Source organism: Vulpes lagopus, chromosome 5, assembly GCF_018345385.1.
Source record: "Vulpes lagopus strain Blue_001 chromosome 5, ASM1834538v1, whole genome shotgun sequence".
In the NCBI taxonomy this organism is placed as follows: Eukaryota; Metazoa; Chordata; class Mammalia; order Carnivora; family Canidae; genus Vulpes; species Vulpes lagopus.
In genome coordinates, this window is record NC_054828.1 from 107,909,035 (window position 1) to 107,923,459 (window position 14,425).

Sequence of the window (14,425 nt, forward strand, 5' to 3'; positions counted from 1 at the left end):
TACCCCCTACAATGATGAGGCACTTAGCCTAGTGCCCAGAAAACAAGGGCGCTGACCTCCTCTCCTGCTCATTGTTTCACTAGACGCAGGTTCTCAGATCCGGAAACGGCAGCCCCGCCCCATCTGCTGAATCAGGGCTGTGCAAGGTTCTAAAGCTCTGGGGTGATTCTGATACACAGCCCCGATGAAGAAGCCCAGCACAGGGGCTGCAAACTCCAGAGCAGTGACCACATCCTGGTTTGGTTTGTATCCTCCCTTCCAGAACAGCATGCCCCACTGGATGCTTCTCTAAATGAAGTGAAAGCAGCCATTATGTGTAGCCAGATTGATCCAGAAAGAGCTCAGATATGCAGAGATGTGTGAGAGAGAGGCCCTCGCCTACTGCCATTTGCACTATGGGTTTCTCCCCACTCCTCCGCATGTCACCCTCACTGACCTGTGTTTCTTGGAAGGCCACCCACATGCATGCCCCATCCCCATCACTCATTCTGGCTCTGCTGATTCCCTTCTCGGTCCTGTGAGGCCAGGCCTGCACCCACTCACTCCATTTCTTGGAGTGATCCCCTGCAGATACTCGGATCCCAGGGCCCTTGCCTTCCCCCCAGCCACTGAGCCAAATGCACCAAACTTCGACAAGGAGTGGAGGGCACGAGCGTGTGCATCTCTGTCTGCCCAGTGCCCTCTGCCCCTGCCCTCTTCCTCTGGCAGCTCTGTCCCTAGGACAGCATACAGCTCTTAGTTAAAGGTCCTTTGAATAAAGGAAAACAAGTTACAGAGACAGGAATGACAGGAAGGGAGGAGAAGAAGGAATTCCAGGTGAATTAATTAATCCAGGAAAGACCCAAAGTAATTGGCCCTTCCTTGGCCTGAGTACAAGAGCAAGGGAAAACTGATTTTAAGCCAAAAATGTTCACATCCCCATCTATCACTGGATGTGTTCCGCCCATTTTTATGTTCTCTCTCAATCCTGCCAATATAAATTACCAACTCCCTTGTCTTTCTCAAGGTAAGCTGGAGGAAAATGAGACAGCGGCGTCCTCCAAGAATGGAACAAAAATGTCCAAATGACCTGTTTTAGGTAACAAACACAATGACCAAGTTTTCTCAGCCCAAAGAAACGGACAAGACTCCTAAGTAGAACCCTTGCACTCACCATGAGAAGGGGGCCGCCTACTTGTACCCAGGGTCCTTGCAGAAAATCCCAGCCTTGTTGAAAATCCTCATACACTTAGAACAAGTATGACTTCCCTGATTGTTTTCTTCAATTACATTTTTTTTCTTATTGTAGAATCAGAATGTATTTAAGAAACATTAGAAAATGAAGTTAAGTGCACACACACACAAAACTGTAATCGTGAGATGATGGAGGGGTTAACTAACCCCAGTGCGGAGTAATCTTCCGACAGACGTGTGAATCAAACCGTCACCCTGCACACCCCAAGCCCACATGATGCCAGGTGCCAACTCGATCCCAACAAAGCTGGGCTGGCAGCCCTGATTTAAAGGAAAAGACGGAGGGGATTAGCATTTATGAAGTACCGAATGGAGCCTTTATGAAGACAGTGTGCTCAGCACAGAAGTGCTAATCCACACACAGCCGTATGAAGAATATCTTTTTCCAGATGAGGTAACTGCACACAGAACCTTAGGAAGTGTCCCCAAGACCACACAATCAATGAGCAACAGAGTCAAAACTACGGCCAAGTCTGCCTGGCGGCCACCGACAAAAATATCAGGATTAGGGACACCTGGGTGGCTCAGTGGTTGGGCGCCTGCCTTCAGCTCAGGTCATGATCCTGGGATCCAGGATCGAGTCCCACATCAGGCTCCCTGTGAGGAGCCTGCTTCTCCCTCTGCCTATGTCTCTGCCTCTCTCTGTCTCTCAGTCTGTGTCTCTCATGAATAAATAAATAAATCTTTATTTTAAAAAATCAGGATTAGTTGCTACTGCCACCCTGTAGGTCCCCCCAAACACATACCAGGAAGTCCTCAAGACCACAAAAGGAGGGAAGCCCTCCTCCTCTTCACAGAGGTGAAGGGGGGGGGCGGCGGGGGGAGAAACAGCGCTCACAGCAGGGAATAGATAACCAGTGGCCCGACAGGAATTCTCAAGTTCACAGCTATCAGGTCTCTAGGTCTCCAGGCTGAAGATGCTCGGAGGAATGATATCTGCTCTTTAAGAAACACCACCACCAGCAACAAAAGATTAGACGCAAGAAACGATTGTTAAATTAAAACGGAAGGTATGGCACGTCCAGGCTATTCACCTTACAGTCCTTGGGTTCCCCCAGCGCCCCCACCCTCCCCATCAGGCCCTGGGGCCTCACCTGACCTCTGCCCCCACCGCCCTCAGCTAAGGTCCTGGGAGGAAGGGAGTGTGCCTCATTCATCTTAGAACCCTCAGGACCCAGCAGAGTTGCTGGCAGAGAGTGAGCTTTCAAAAGCAAATCTGTTGAATTGCACTTTCTATTTTTCCACCTTTCTTCCCAGGATGACCTTTCAGAATCTGTTAGCTCTCCTGCGAGGCTTCCATGCCCCCGTGGGCTGAGCGTCCCTGCCCCCTGGCCTGTGTGCCTGGGCGTAACAGGGTTTCCGTGCTCAGAGAATTGCACTAAGTAAGAGAATCTGTGTTCTGAGTCAGACTACACATCCTTTAGGACAGGAGCAGTCTGTCAGTGAGTTTTGTACCCTAAGCTCCTAGCACAGTGCCCGGCACACAGGAAATGCTTATTACACACCCAATGACCAGGATTGGTTCTGGCAAATGGTGATGATAAAATGAGTCTCTAATATCTGAAATCTTTTTTTTTTTTTATGAGACACACAGAGAAAGGGGGTGGGAGGGGCAGAGACACAGGCAGAGGGAGAAGCAGGCTCCACACAGGGTGCCTGATGTGGGACTCAATCCCAGGTCCCCAGGATCACGCCCTGGGCTGAAGGCGATGCTAAACTGCTGAGCCACCCGGGTTGCTCTGAAATCTTTAAATACAGTCTCTGCGACTTTAAGCAGAAGGGCCCATAATGATAAGGTGGTGCCAAACTGGTTATAAACATGGTTCTTGGGGGATCCCTGGGTGGCTCAGCGGTTTGGCGCCTGCCTTTGACCCAGGGCGCGATCCCGGAGTCCCGGGATTGAGTCCCGCGTCGGGCTCCCGGTGCATGGAGCCTGCTTCTCCCTCTGCCTGTGTCTCTGCCTCTCTCTCTCTCTGTGTCTATCATAAACAAACAAACAAACAAACAAACATGGTTCTTCACACTGTATAGGTGGCTTAGGTCCTAGCAGTGGGATTTGTGTCTTTTGGGGAATGGAGTATCCATGCAGAGCACCATCAGATAAAAGCATCTGGAATCACCTGTGACTACATAAGGTGACTGGATATAGACTATTTAGCACGGCAAACTCAGAGCCTTACCAAGGGAAAACCAAACATGCTGCCATCACTGTGAGGTGAGCTTCACATGGGCAGGGATCCTATAGATGCATGACCAGCCTGCTTCCAGGTCTCCTGCCTAAATCACAGCGTTACAGAAAGCTGGAGCTGGAAGCTACAACATCCATTTCTTCAGTATAGGAAATTTTATGTATTTTTTAAAGATTGATTTTATTTATGTATTTATTTATTTATTTATTTGACAGAGTGAAAGAGAACAAGAACAAACAGGGGGAGCTGCAGAGGGAGAGGGAGAAGCAGGGTCCCCACTGAGCAGGGAGCCCGATCTGGGGCTCCAATCCCAGGACCCTGGGATCATGACCTGAGCCAAAGGCAGATGCTTAACCAAGTGAGCCACTGAGGCACTCTTATTATAGGAGACTTTAATAATCTAATGTCCACAAGAACTCTTCGTGAAGGACAGGCACAGCTAGTCTCCCACCCTTGCATAGCCAGAGTCCTTCCTTAACAGCACTTCTATTGACACTCTCTTGGGAATGGTGCACCACATCCCAGTCTGCCTTTTGTCACATTCAACCTCACACATGTGGGATGACCACCTCCTCTGCATGACTAAGGTGAAGCTCTAGGTGTGGGAAGGGCCACCCAGAGAGTGATGGAGAGTCTCTGCCCTCCTGGAGATTTTAGTCTCACTCAGGAGATCAGAGAAAACAGAACCAGAGAAAGGATGGAAAGCAAACCAGGATGAAAGACCAGCACATGAAAAGTACCTGAAGCAAGGCCAAAAGTGGTATGGGGAAGGGGAGGCAGAGTGAGGAGACAGGCCTTCCACATGCAATATGAGGTGGGGTGGGGGGGAACAGTAGGAGAGAAGACAGATATGTGAAGGGACAGGCCCCAGTGGGGGAAGGGTGACAGGGAGCAGTATAATGGGGTGAAAGCCTGGAAAGATTCGGGGTCATGTTACAGGAGTTTGCACTTCCTGGAGTGTTCCAGAAGGTCTTTAAGCAAAGGAATGACACAACTAGAGTCACAGTTTAGGCCACAAAGGCTTCTTAATGCTTTCCTTTATATGATCTGTTAGTTCACAGGTAACTCTCTAAAGAGATGACTGATTTCAACACTGTATGGGGTATAATTGTATGTCAGTCTACCATCTTAGAAATAGCAATGGAAACATTTCCCAAAGTGAATAGTAAGTGAATATTTATGTTCTGGAAAGAAAAATGACGGGTAAAATCTATTGTATTAGTCACCTCTTGCTATATAAGAAATTGCCAACGTAAAGCACACATTGATTATTTTTGTGTGCTTTTTGTGACACAGGATTTCAGGGACAGCTGAGCCGGTTCCTGCTCCAGGGTCTCTCATCAAACTGAAATCAGGGAGTTGGCCAGTCTCATCTGAAGGCTCAAAAGAAGAAGGATCTGCTTCTAAGCTCAAGTCTTTGTTGATAGAATTGTTTCCAGAGGGCTGTTGGACTGAAAGACTTCCTCAGATTTGTGCTTCCTTCAGGGCTTTGTGGGGTGTTGACCTGAGGCCACCCTCAGTCCCTGATAACACAGACCTCTCCAACTTGGCGGCCAGCCTTATCAAAACCAGCGAGGGACAGAGTCTGCTAGAAGACACAGCCACTACCTCATGTAACCTAATTATGGAAGAGACACCATTCAATGTTGCCAATATTTCATTAGTTAGGAGAAACCAATTATTGAAGAGAAGGAGATCACAGCAGGCCATGACTACTGGGAGGCAGAGATCACAGGGGGACTTCTTCGAGGCATAGTTCACTAAGTTCCTAGCACAGACTAAACTTACAGAAACTCATAACATCTTATTAACTACATTCCAAATGAACCTATAGGACTTGGGATCAGTGGCGGAAGCCCTTTAATTTGGTAGAATGTTACAGTCAAGGATCAAGAACCCTGTGTCAATAGCTGCTCCCTCTGCAAGTTGGGACTGTACTGGAATGACAATCATGGAGGAGAGAGGGACCCCCTTACCTCAGTGGACCTCTCTTGCTACCAGCCATGTCTCTGTCCTTAGGATTAAGCTCAGCCAGTCTGCTTCCATTCAAGTCCTCAGAATCACGCAGGCCCTAGAAAATGAAAGATACTCTTTTGTTCTGTGCAGATGAAATAAGATACTCTTCCTTCTGTCTGGGTCAGACCCCTGACTAGGATTGCCTCTTTCACATAAAGAATGTACCAGCCACATTCCTGAAGATGAGAAACCAAATGCTGTCGGGGCTGATTTGTGATTCTTGTGATTCTCAGAGGAAGAAAGGCAGGAGAAGGGAGGGTTTATCTGGTTATGTGTAACAGTTAGAGGACAGTAGGATTGGCTGGGTCAGGAGATGGCTAATAAAACACAGCATCTTTGATCTGTAGGTCACCAGTTTATTTAGGGTTGCCCCAAGACATTCCTTTAAAATATGCCTTTTTGGAATTCTTCCAGAAAAGCTTAAAACCTTGGGGTTATCGTTTTTTCTGTAGTGTGCTGGGTTTTGATTTATCATTTCCTATCAAGCTGTGGATGAGATTTCGCTTTTACTTATTCAAAACCCATCCAGGCACACATAAGTGCTCTCCCTGAAAGTAGTGGTATGGGGATCCTGTCAAGATACGACTATCAGGATTCCTATTACAGCTTTGAGGGAAATCACCACCCCAGCCAGAGCTGTGAAGTGGATTGTCTCAAGGCCTTGCTTATTCAACTTGGCCATCAGACATCAACAGGGACTTTTTCCATCATACTGTGGAGCCCAGAGGAAATGCCACAGGATATTAAACATGTCAACACCATGCTTTTCAAGAAGAAATGTGAGAAGCTGGCTTTGGTCAACAAGATGGCCACACTCTATCAATGACTCAATACTGGCCAGGTTCCCTTATGTTAGTACCACACTATTTATTCAGAGAGTGATGTGGGAAGAAAGGCAGAGGATCTTAACTGTGTGAAACAAAAGAAATAAAGAATTTAGAGTATAATGTCAAAATATCCACATTTCTGTCTTAGGGCAAAACCACTGGAGAGTTGTAAAATGTTATATTTTGTGTAAGGTGTTTGTGGATGGGGGAGTAAAGTTACATAGGGGTAAGTTTCAGTTTGCGATACCAAATTTTGCCTCAAAGAGCAGTGTTCTTTCCCAAAAGTCAATTTTATGATTTGCAAGGAAAAAGAGTCAGGTCTTCCCCCAAAAAAGGAAAGGCCAAAGAAGTAGAAAAGTAAAAAGATCCAGTGGAGAAAGGCAGACACTCAGGTTCACATTAAGGAGCCTGCACTGTTCCTAATATTTTAAAGCTTTTTACTATGAACTATAATACTTGTTCAGAAAAATGTACAAAACAAAAATATTTAACTCAGTGATTTGGCAAATGAACCACATTAACCATGACCCAAATGAATAATGGACTTTGCCAACTCCCCAGAAGTCCTTCACACGCCCTCCTGGTCATCATCTTTGTGTACCCACAAGAGTAACCACTGTGTTTCGTGGTATTCACTTTCTTGCTTTCCTTCACAGTTTGAACACCCCAGCATGGATCACTAAGTTTTATAGTTTAATTTCATCTGCTTTTTCAATTCTATCTTATATACATGGAAACATGCAGCATACATTTTTCCCCCTTACATCTGGCTTCCTTTGCTCAATATAATGTTGAGAGATTCACTCATGTTGTTGCTGTAGTTTAGCATCGTACACTCATTGTCATTGATGCATGTAATTCCACTGCATGGCTATCCTGCTATTTATGTGTCCATTTCCCTCTGGGTGGGTATTTGGATCAATTCCATTTGGGGGTTATTATGGATAATGCTGCTATAAACATTCTTGTAGGAGAGTTTTGGGGCATGGATGCACACATGTGTGCTTGTATGTATGTGTGTTCACCTAGGAGTAACATTGTTGGGTCACAGGGTATGCTTATCTTCAAAGTTAGTAGATATTGCTCAACTGTTTTCCAAAGTGTTAGTATCAGTTTATACTGTTATCAGCAATGTGTAAGAGTTGCTGTTACTCCACATCCTCACTGACACAGTCATTTCAATATTAGCCATTTTGTTGAGTATGTGGTCATCTCATTGTGACCTTAATCTGCATTTCTCTGTGGACTGAAACTGAGCATATTTTTGTAGATTTATTGGATGATTGGTTATCCTCTTTTGTGAAGTGCCTCATTATTTATGTTTTTTGTTTTTATTAATATTCTGAATACACATTTTTAGTTATGTGTATTGAAAATACTTACACTCACCTTTTAGCCTTCATTCTCCTTGTCATATCTTTTGATGAACAGAGTTAATTTTAAATGTATTCAAAATTGTTTTTAAATTTCCTATAAAGTTAGTGCTTTTTGTGTTCTAAGAGACACCTTACTTTCCCCATTGTTATGAAGCTATCCTCATGTTATCTTCTAGAAGTTTTATTGTTTCACATTTAGGTTTACAGTTTACTTAGAATTAATTTTAAGGAGGAAAAAAAGAATTCCTTCTTGTGTATGGTGTGAGGTGGGGGGGGGGGTCAAAATTCACTTTTTTCTATATAGATATCTAAATAACCCAGCATTATTTATTGAAAAAATCATCCTTTTTCCAGCGTTTGGCAATGCCACCTTTATTAAATCAAGTGTCTGTATATGTGTATTTTTGGGCTCTATATTGTATTCCATTGGTCTGTCTTTGCATGAATATCACACTGTCTTAATGACTATGACTTTATGGCAAGTTTTCATTTCTGGTAGTGTAAGTCTTCAACTTTGTTCTTCAAGATTGTTTTTGGCATTCTCAGCCCTTAAATTTCCATGTTTTAGAATCAGATTTTTAATAAAATCTACCATTGTGATTAAGAATATTTGGAATCTATAGATTGATTTCAGGAGAAACATCTTTACTATACTGTTTCCCAATTCATGAACATTGTATTTCCCACCATTTATCTATTGAGGACTTTTCTAATTTTCTTGAAAATGTTTTAATTTTCTATTGAGGTATATTATATCTTTAAAAAGATTAATTCCTAAGTATTTGAATTGTTCATGCTATTATAAGTGGTGCCATTTAAATTGTTTTCCTTTTCAAAATCCCTGCAGGTTGTGTATATGTGTGACTTGAGAAGTTGATTTCTTTTTTTTTTTTTTTAATTTTTTAAATTATTATTATTTATTTATGATAGTCACAGAGAGAGAGAGAGAGAGAGGCAGAGACACAGGCAGAGGGAGAAGCAGGCTCCATGCACCGGGAGCCCGATGTGGGATTCGATCCCGGGTCTCCAGGATCGCGCCCTGGGCCAAAGGCAGGCGCCGAACCGCTGCGCCACCCAGGGATCCCCGAGAAGTTGATTTCTAAACCTATATGAAAATTATGAATTTGAGAATCAATATTTTTCTTGACTTCTGAAGATACTTCAGTTGTTAACTCTTCAAAAGCCTTTTCCCCCATTCTCTTTAATGTCCTCTGGAAATTTTGATTAGAAACATCCTTCTGAAAATCTATCCATTATGTCTTCTAAATTCTTTTTTCTTTTTTTCTGAAGTGAATGTGCTGCATTATTTCGTTCCTTCATGTTCTCTTATTTAATCCAATGGTTCTTAAAAGAGAGTGATTTTATGTGCCAGGAGATACTTAGCAATGTTGGAAATATTTTTGGTTGTCACACTGGGAAGGGCATGCTACTGGCATCTAGAGGATAGAGACAAGAGATACTCTAAGCAACCTACAATGCACAAAAGACCCCCTACAACTATCCAGGTCAAATGTCAGTAGTGTCAAGGTTGAGAAACCCTAGTTTAACCTAACTATTAAATTTCCAATTTCAATTATTATATTTTTCTTTTTAAAGATTTTATTTATTTATTCATGAGACACACACACACACACACACACACACACACAGAGAGAGAGAGAGAGAGAGAAGCAGAGACACAGGCAGCGGGAGAAGCAGGCTCCATGCAGGGAGCCCGATGTGGGACTGGATCCCAGGTCTCCAGGATCACGCTCTGGGCTGAAGGTGGCACTAAACTGCTGAGCCACCTGGGTTGCCCAATTATTATATTTTTCATTTCCCAAAGTTTAATATGGTTATTTTCACATCTTTCTGAAACTTTCTGATAGTCTTCTATATTCAAAGGTGAGTTCTTTTTTACTTCCTTAAACATAAAAATGTATTTTTTCTATATTCTGTAATTCTAATATCTGTGGCTTTTGTCAATCTTATTCTATTTGTTTCAATTGACTTTCATCCATGGCACCATATCTACTAGTGCATTTTCTTATTTTTTACTATGATTTTTTATTACTTGGAACCTTGCTGGGATGATGCATTGAGGTCTATGTTCAAAGTGTTCTGGTAGCATATCAATCTGGATGTGCCAGATATAAATTTTTGGTGTTAAGCCACACAGGTTATATGAATTCCAATATAAGAGCATTCTTATAGTTAGGAATGAGCAATAAAGAGATTTTTCTTTTTCTTTTTTTCTTTTTCCCCTTAATCCAGAGCCAAGGCTGAGATAGATAAGCATCCCATCAATGTTCCTTTATTGAGTTTTTGTTGTAAATATTGTTCTACTTTTCATGGAGGATGATCTTGGACTCCTGAGTCAATCTCCCACTTTGATGGATCCTAAGTTTTTCCTCAAGTCTCCAAGTATGCATTAATACCTGTTTACTCCCCCATGAATTAGTATGTGCCTGCAGGGCACACATCACCTTTAGCATTCATTAACTGCTCTTGATTCATGTTTTATGGCCACCAAGAATTTCCCTATTTCTCTATCAACCCAGCCACTCATTTAAAAGCAAATCTTTAAAAAATCTTTAATATATTTATTCTAAATATGGGTTTCTTAATCTGGTAATTGAAATTAATATTTATTTTATTGTATTTTGCTCCAAATTATGTTATTTAATAACTAGAGTAATTAACAATACTAGATAATTAATCCTAATAATACTAGGTAGTTATTCATAATGAAAGTAACAATACTTTATAAAGAGACCTTCAAAATTCAGTGCATTTTTTCATTTAATCTTTACTGTCAGTTTATGACAAAGCAATATAGGATTTATTTTTATTTTATAAAGCTCAATTATGTTCAGTAATTTTTAGATAAGTATCAGACTCATCTTTGGAGCGTTAAAAGAACACAGTTTTCTTAGGACTAATGTATCTGAATCTCCAGGATTTAAATCTAGGATTCTGTGGATTTTTTTGTTGTTTGTAAAATTCTTTAGATGGCTCTGATTCACAACGCTAGTTAAAAATTCACTAGACTTAAAAAAAAAAATCCACTAGACAACTCAATGAACTCAGCTGGGGCTTGGATCCAAGTAATTAATCACTCTCTCCTCTCTTCTCTGGACTGATTTTGAAACCAATTGAGGTATACACTCTGAACTCCAGAATATGGAAATCAAAGTATTTGTTTTACTTTTTGATGTGTTATCACATTTGAGCCCCTAGATACTTGGTCTACAGTATAGCTCTTGGATTGATCCATAAAGTGAGAGTTTGGAACTACAGAGCAGATACATACCTCAGTTCGGAACTACTGTCCCATTAGGAAGAACAGAGAGAGACAGGTCCACTCTCAGACAAGCCTGGGCCTTGATTCAAGTGTACTTATGGGGAAAGCACGGGTGGGAAAGGAGCACTCTCTTTTCTTGGGAATGTCGTGAGAGAAAGAGAGAGACAGACAGACAGGGCGAGTCAGGCTTGTCTAGTTCCTTCCATCACTCTTCCGGCATTGGATTCAAAGCAGAGTAAAGAGAACCTAAATTGTTCTTGCTGTTCTTTTACTTCATAGTATGCTGAATAGAAATTCTCTTCTAAGGAAAATTAGGGAGAAGGGAATAAGTGTATCTGATACTACTTTTCCATCAGCACCACCCTTAAAACCAAGCAAGAGATGCCTTTGACCCGGGCCTTTTGCTATAAGAAGTCCCTCTCTCTTCATTCTCCAGCTCATGGGACCAAGGGACATATTCACCTCAAGCCTGTACTAACCTCACTCCTAGACCCTGCTCAGGTGCCTGAGACACCAGAATCCCCTGCTCAAAAGCCCAAAGCCTGCAGCTGGCATTGCACGGCCTCACCCCAGGCCTATATTCCCAAGGGTGGAGTGGCCTCTGGTCCATGCACTCCTAGGCCTGAAGGGTGGCATTATGACGGTCTCTGGGTGGTAGGACAGACTGAGACTTTGGCTAGGGGTACCCACCTTTGCACACGAGGCCCCTGCAGAGAAGAGCAAGTTGAGTGAGGGCCAGCTCTTCCTGCACCACCCTCTTCTGCTCTGGAATTCCGAGAGTTTGGGAATTCTAAATTAAAATATGCCCTCCCACGTCACTTTATAGGAATATTTATTAAGATTCAAAGCATAAAACAAATTTTAACAGTTTTTTAGCTTGATTTATAACTTTTAAATACTTAGATATGTGGTACGTGGGCCTCCATCTGTACTCTGGCTCTGAGCCCCACCAGGTTGCAGGCAGGCCTACTTCCATGTGCTTTATTTATTACAAAGCTTAATTAAATTTTTTAAAAGCCTATCTCTTTTGTTCATACACACACACACACACACACACACACACACACACACATTTGCCAAAAATGTTAACATGGTTATTTTGCACAGGGGTGGGGATTTGAGTGATTCAATATTTCCCTTATTTGTATTTTCTAATTTTCTCACAAATGAACATGAATCAAGGGCATACCCACCCCACAAAATAACCTCTATCTTACTGGTTATGGTCAGGGGAATCAACGGAGTCTGTAAAGCACACTCTAGTTCTGTGGCTAATACACATTTTTTTTTTTTTTTTTGGAAAAAAGAATTGTGGAGGCAAAAGCAGGTTTTCTGGCCAGACAGCTATAAAAATACCAAGACAGCTTTATCAACACTGGCACCAGACATCCTATAGGGCAAACTGATTTCGGTCAGTAGAACGATGAAGGGCACTTAGAAGGCTGGAAAAACTTCTGCAGCATTGTCTCTCAAACCACAGGGTTATGACCCCCACGGGGATTATGGAAACTGGAGCCAAGTTGCTGGATGCCCCCATCCAGGGACTCCCAACAGTCCTTGGGACCCGAAAGACCATCTACAATGCCCCTTTCTCTTGATCATAACAAGAACTAATTGTGCACAGTGGCTCACAAAATACTTCACACACAGCATCTGATACGATCCCCACAGCAATTCTGTCTGGCGTGTAGGGCAGCAATTTGCATTTTATAGCTGTGGAAACTGAGGCCCAAAGTGGTTCAGGGGCCCAGGTGTGGTCATGGCTAGGAAGTGGGGAGGCTGGAACTTCTCACCCTGATTCACCTGGTCAGTCAATTCCTCGGCTCATCCTTTCTCAGCCTGCTCCTGCCTATCATCACCTTGCTTTCCTTCTCCCGGCACCAGTCCAAAGGGAGAACTCCCAATGATATCAAAATCCACCACTTCATGAAAACCCATCACATTCTCTGCTTCTTTGCTTCCCTTATCCGCACATGCAGACTGGAAATATGGGGAGGCTACTTCCCAAATGAAGACACTGAGAACACGATACTTTGGTGTCATGGCTTAGCAGCATTGAATGTTATCAAGCTCCCGACATAGGGACAGAAAAGGTGGTGTCGATGCTTATTATCAAGTGGTTTTAAGACACTCTGATATGTATTGCTATTAGACTTGTTTTCAAGGCACTTGTACATGTGTCTCTTGATCGATCTTGTTAGAACATCTCTGTCTGTGGATGCTGACAGGCTAGAGTGGGTAAGGGCTTCCTCAAGCCCCCAAGCAATACAGACTTCAAGCAGCACCCTTCTGCCTGTAAGTGGCGGTAATAACTTCTGTATGTCCACAGATACTGACGTTCATGTGAGCCTTTGGTCTGGAAAAAGTTAGCAGTGCACGGGTTAGCTCCTTAACAACATTAACATGATTTACTTCTTCCCACCCCTTTCTGGCAACAACACCACAAAAGATTCAAATATGGCTGATACTTACCATTCAGAAGACCTCTTTAATATTATCAGTTTTCCGCCTCAAAGTCCTTGGCGGGAGTCCCTGTCCATAGATCACAATGTTGGCATGGAGCCAAGGGATGGTGTGGTTGACTCACGGGTCACTGCAATTTATAAGAAGTCAGAAGAATAAAAAGGAAGACAGGTCTGACATCACTGGCAAGGGAAAAATTTTCGCATTGTGCTAGTGAACTAATTAGAGCTAGCTCTGAATGATGTGGGAGGAGTAAAGACACTGTCGAACAAAGCCTAGCACAAGGAAAAGGTCCACATAAAAAGTCCAACCACTTCTACTGAGTTTGCAAAGCTCAAAATTAACATTAACTTATTTATCCCAAAACCAAAGGAAAAAAAAAAACCAAAATCTGCTCAAGTGAACTCTTTATTAATCACTTTATTAACCAAGGTGAAAGAGAAAGTGCTTTATAATAAAGTAATGAGAACACACACATAATGTGTGCACGTACACACACACACAAATGCACACACAATAGGCTTTAAATTGGCTTTGCTGCAAGCTTCATATTCAGGGTAAAAAGTACGTCTTTGTCCACTTAAGCTATGGCAATTTTAAAAAAAATAAAAGAAAAAATTTCAAGATAAGCTTGGCTTTATAATTCATTTGGTGAAAACCTAATGCAGCTACAATTATTAGTAGGCCTTGGTCTGTGAAAGACTCTATAAGAGTTAAAAGCAAGCCAGCACTACCTTTAGCCCATAGGGATTACTCTTTTATTAGTATAGTCTTGGGATTAGTGGAAATGTCTGTCTAATGAATGCAGCTACTATATTTGAGCACATGCCTGAATAAGCTACTTGTTGATTGAAACCTATCTATTTATAAGCACTTCTGCACGTTGTGAAAAATCCATCTGTATCACCACAGCATGGCGCCCACCATTTGAATAAAGGCTCTTTGCCATTTCACTATAGGGCCTGTCGACTGAACAGGCAGAAAGGAAGTGTGTTGCATCTACTTAACAGGTTTTATTCCTCACTCTTGGCCTGTAAA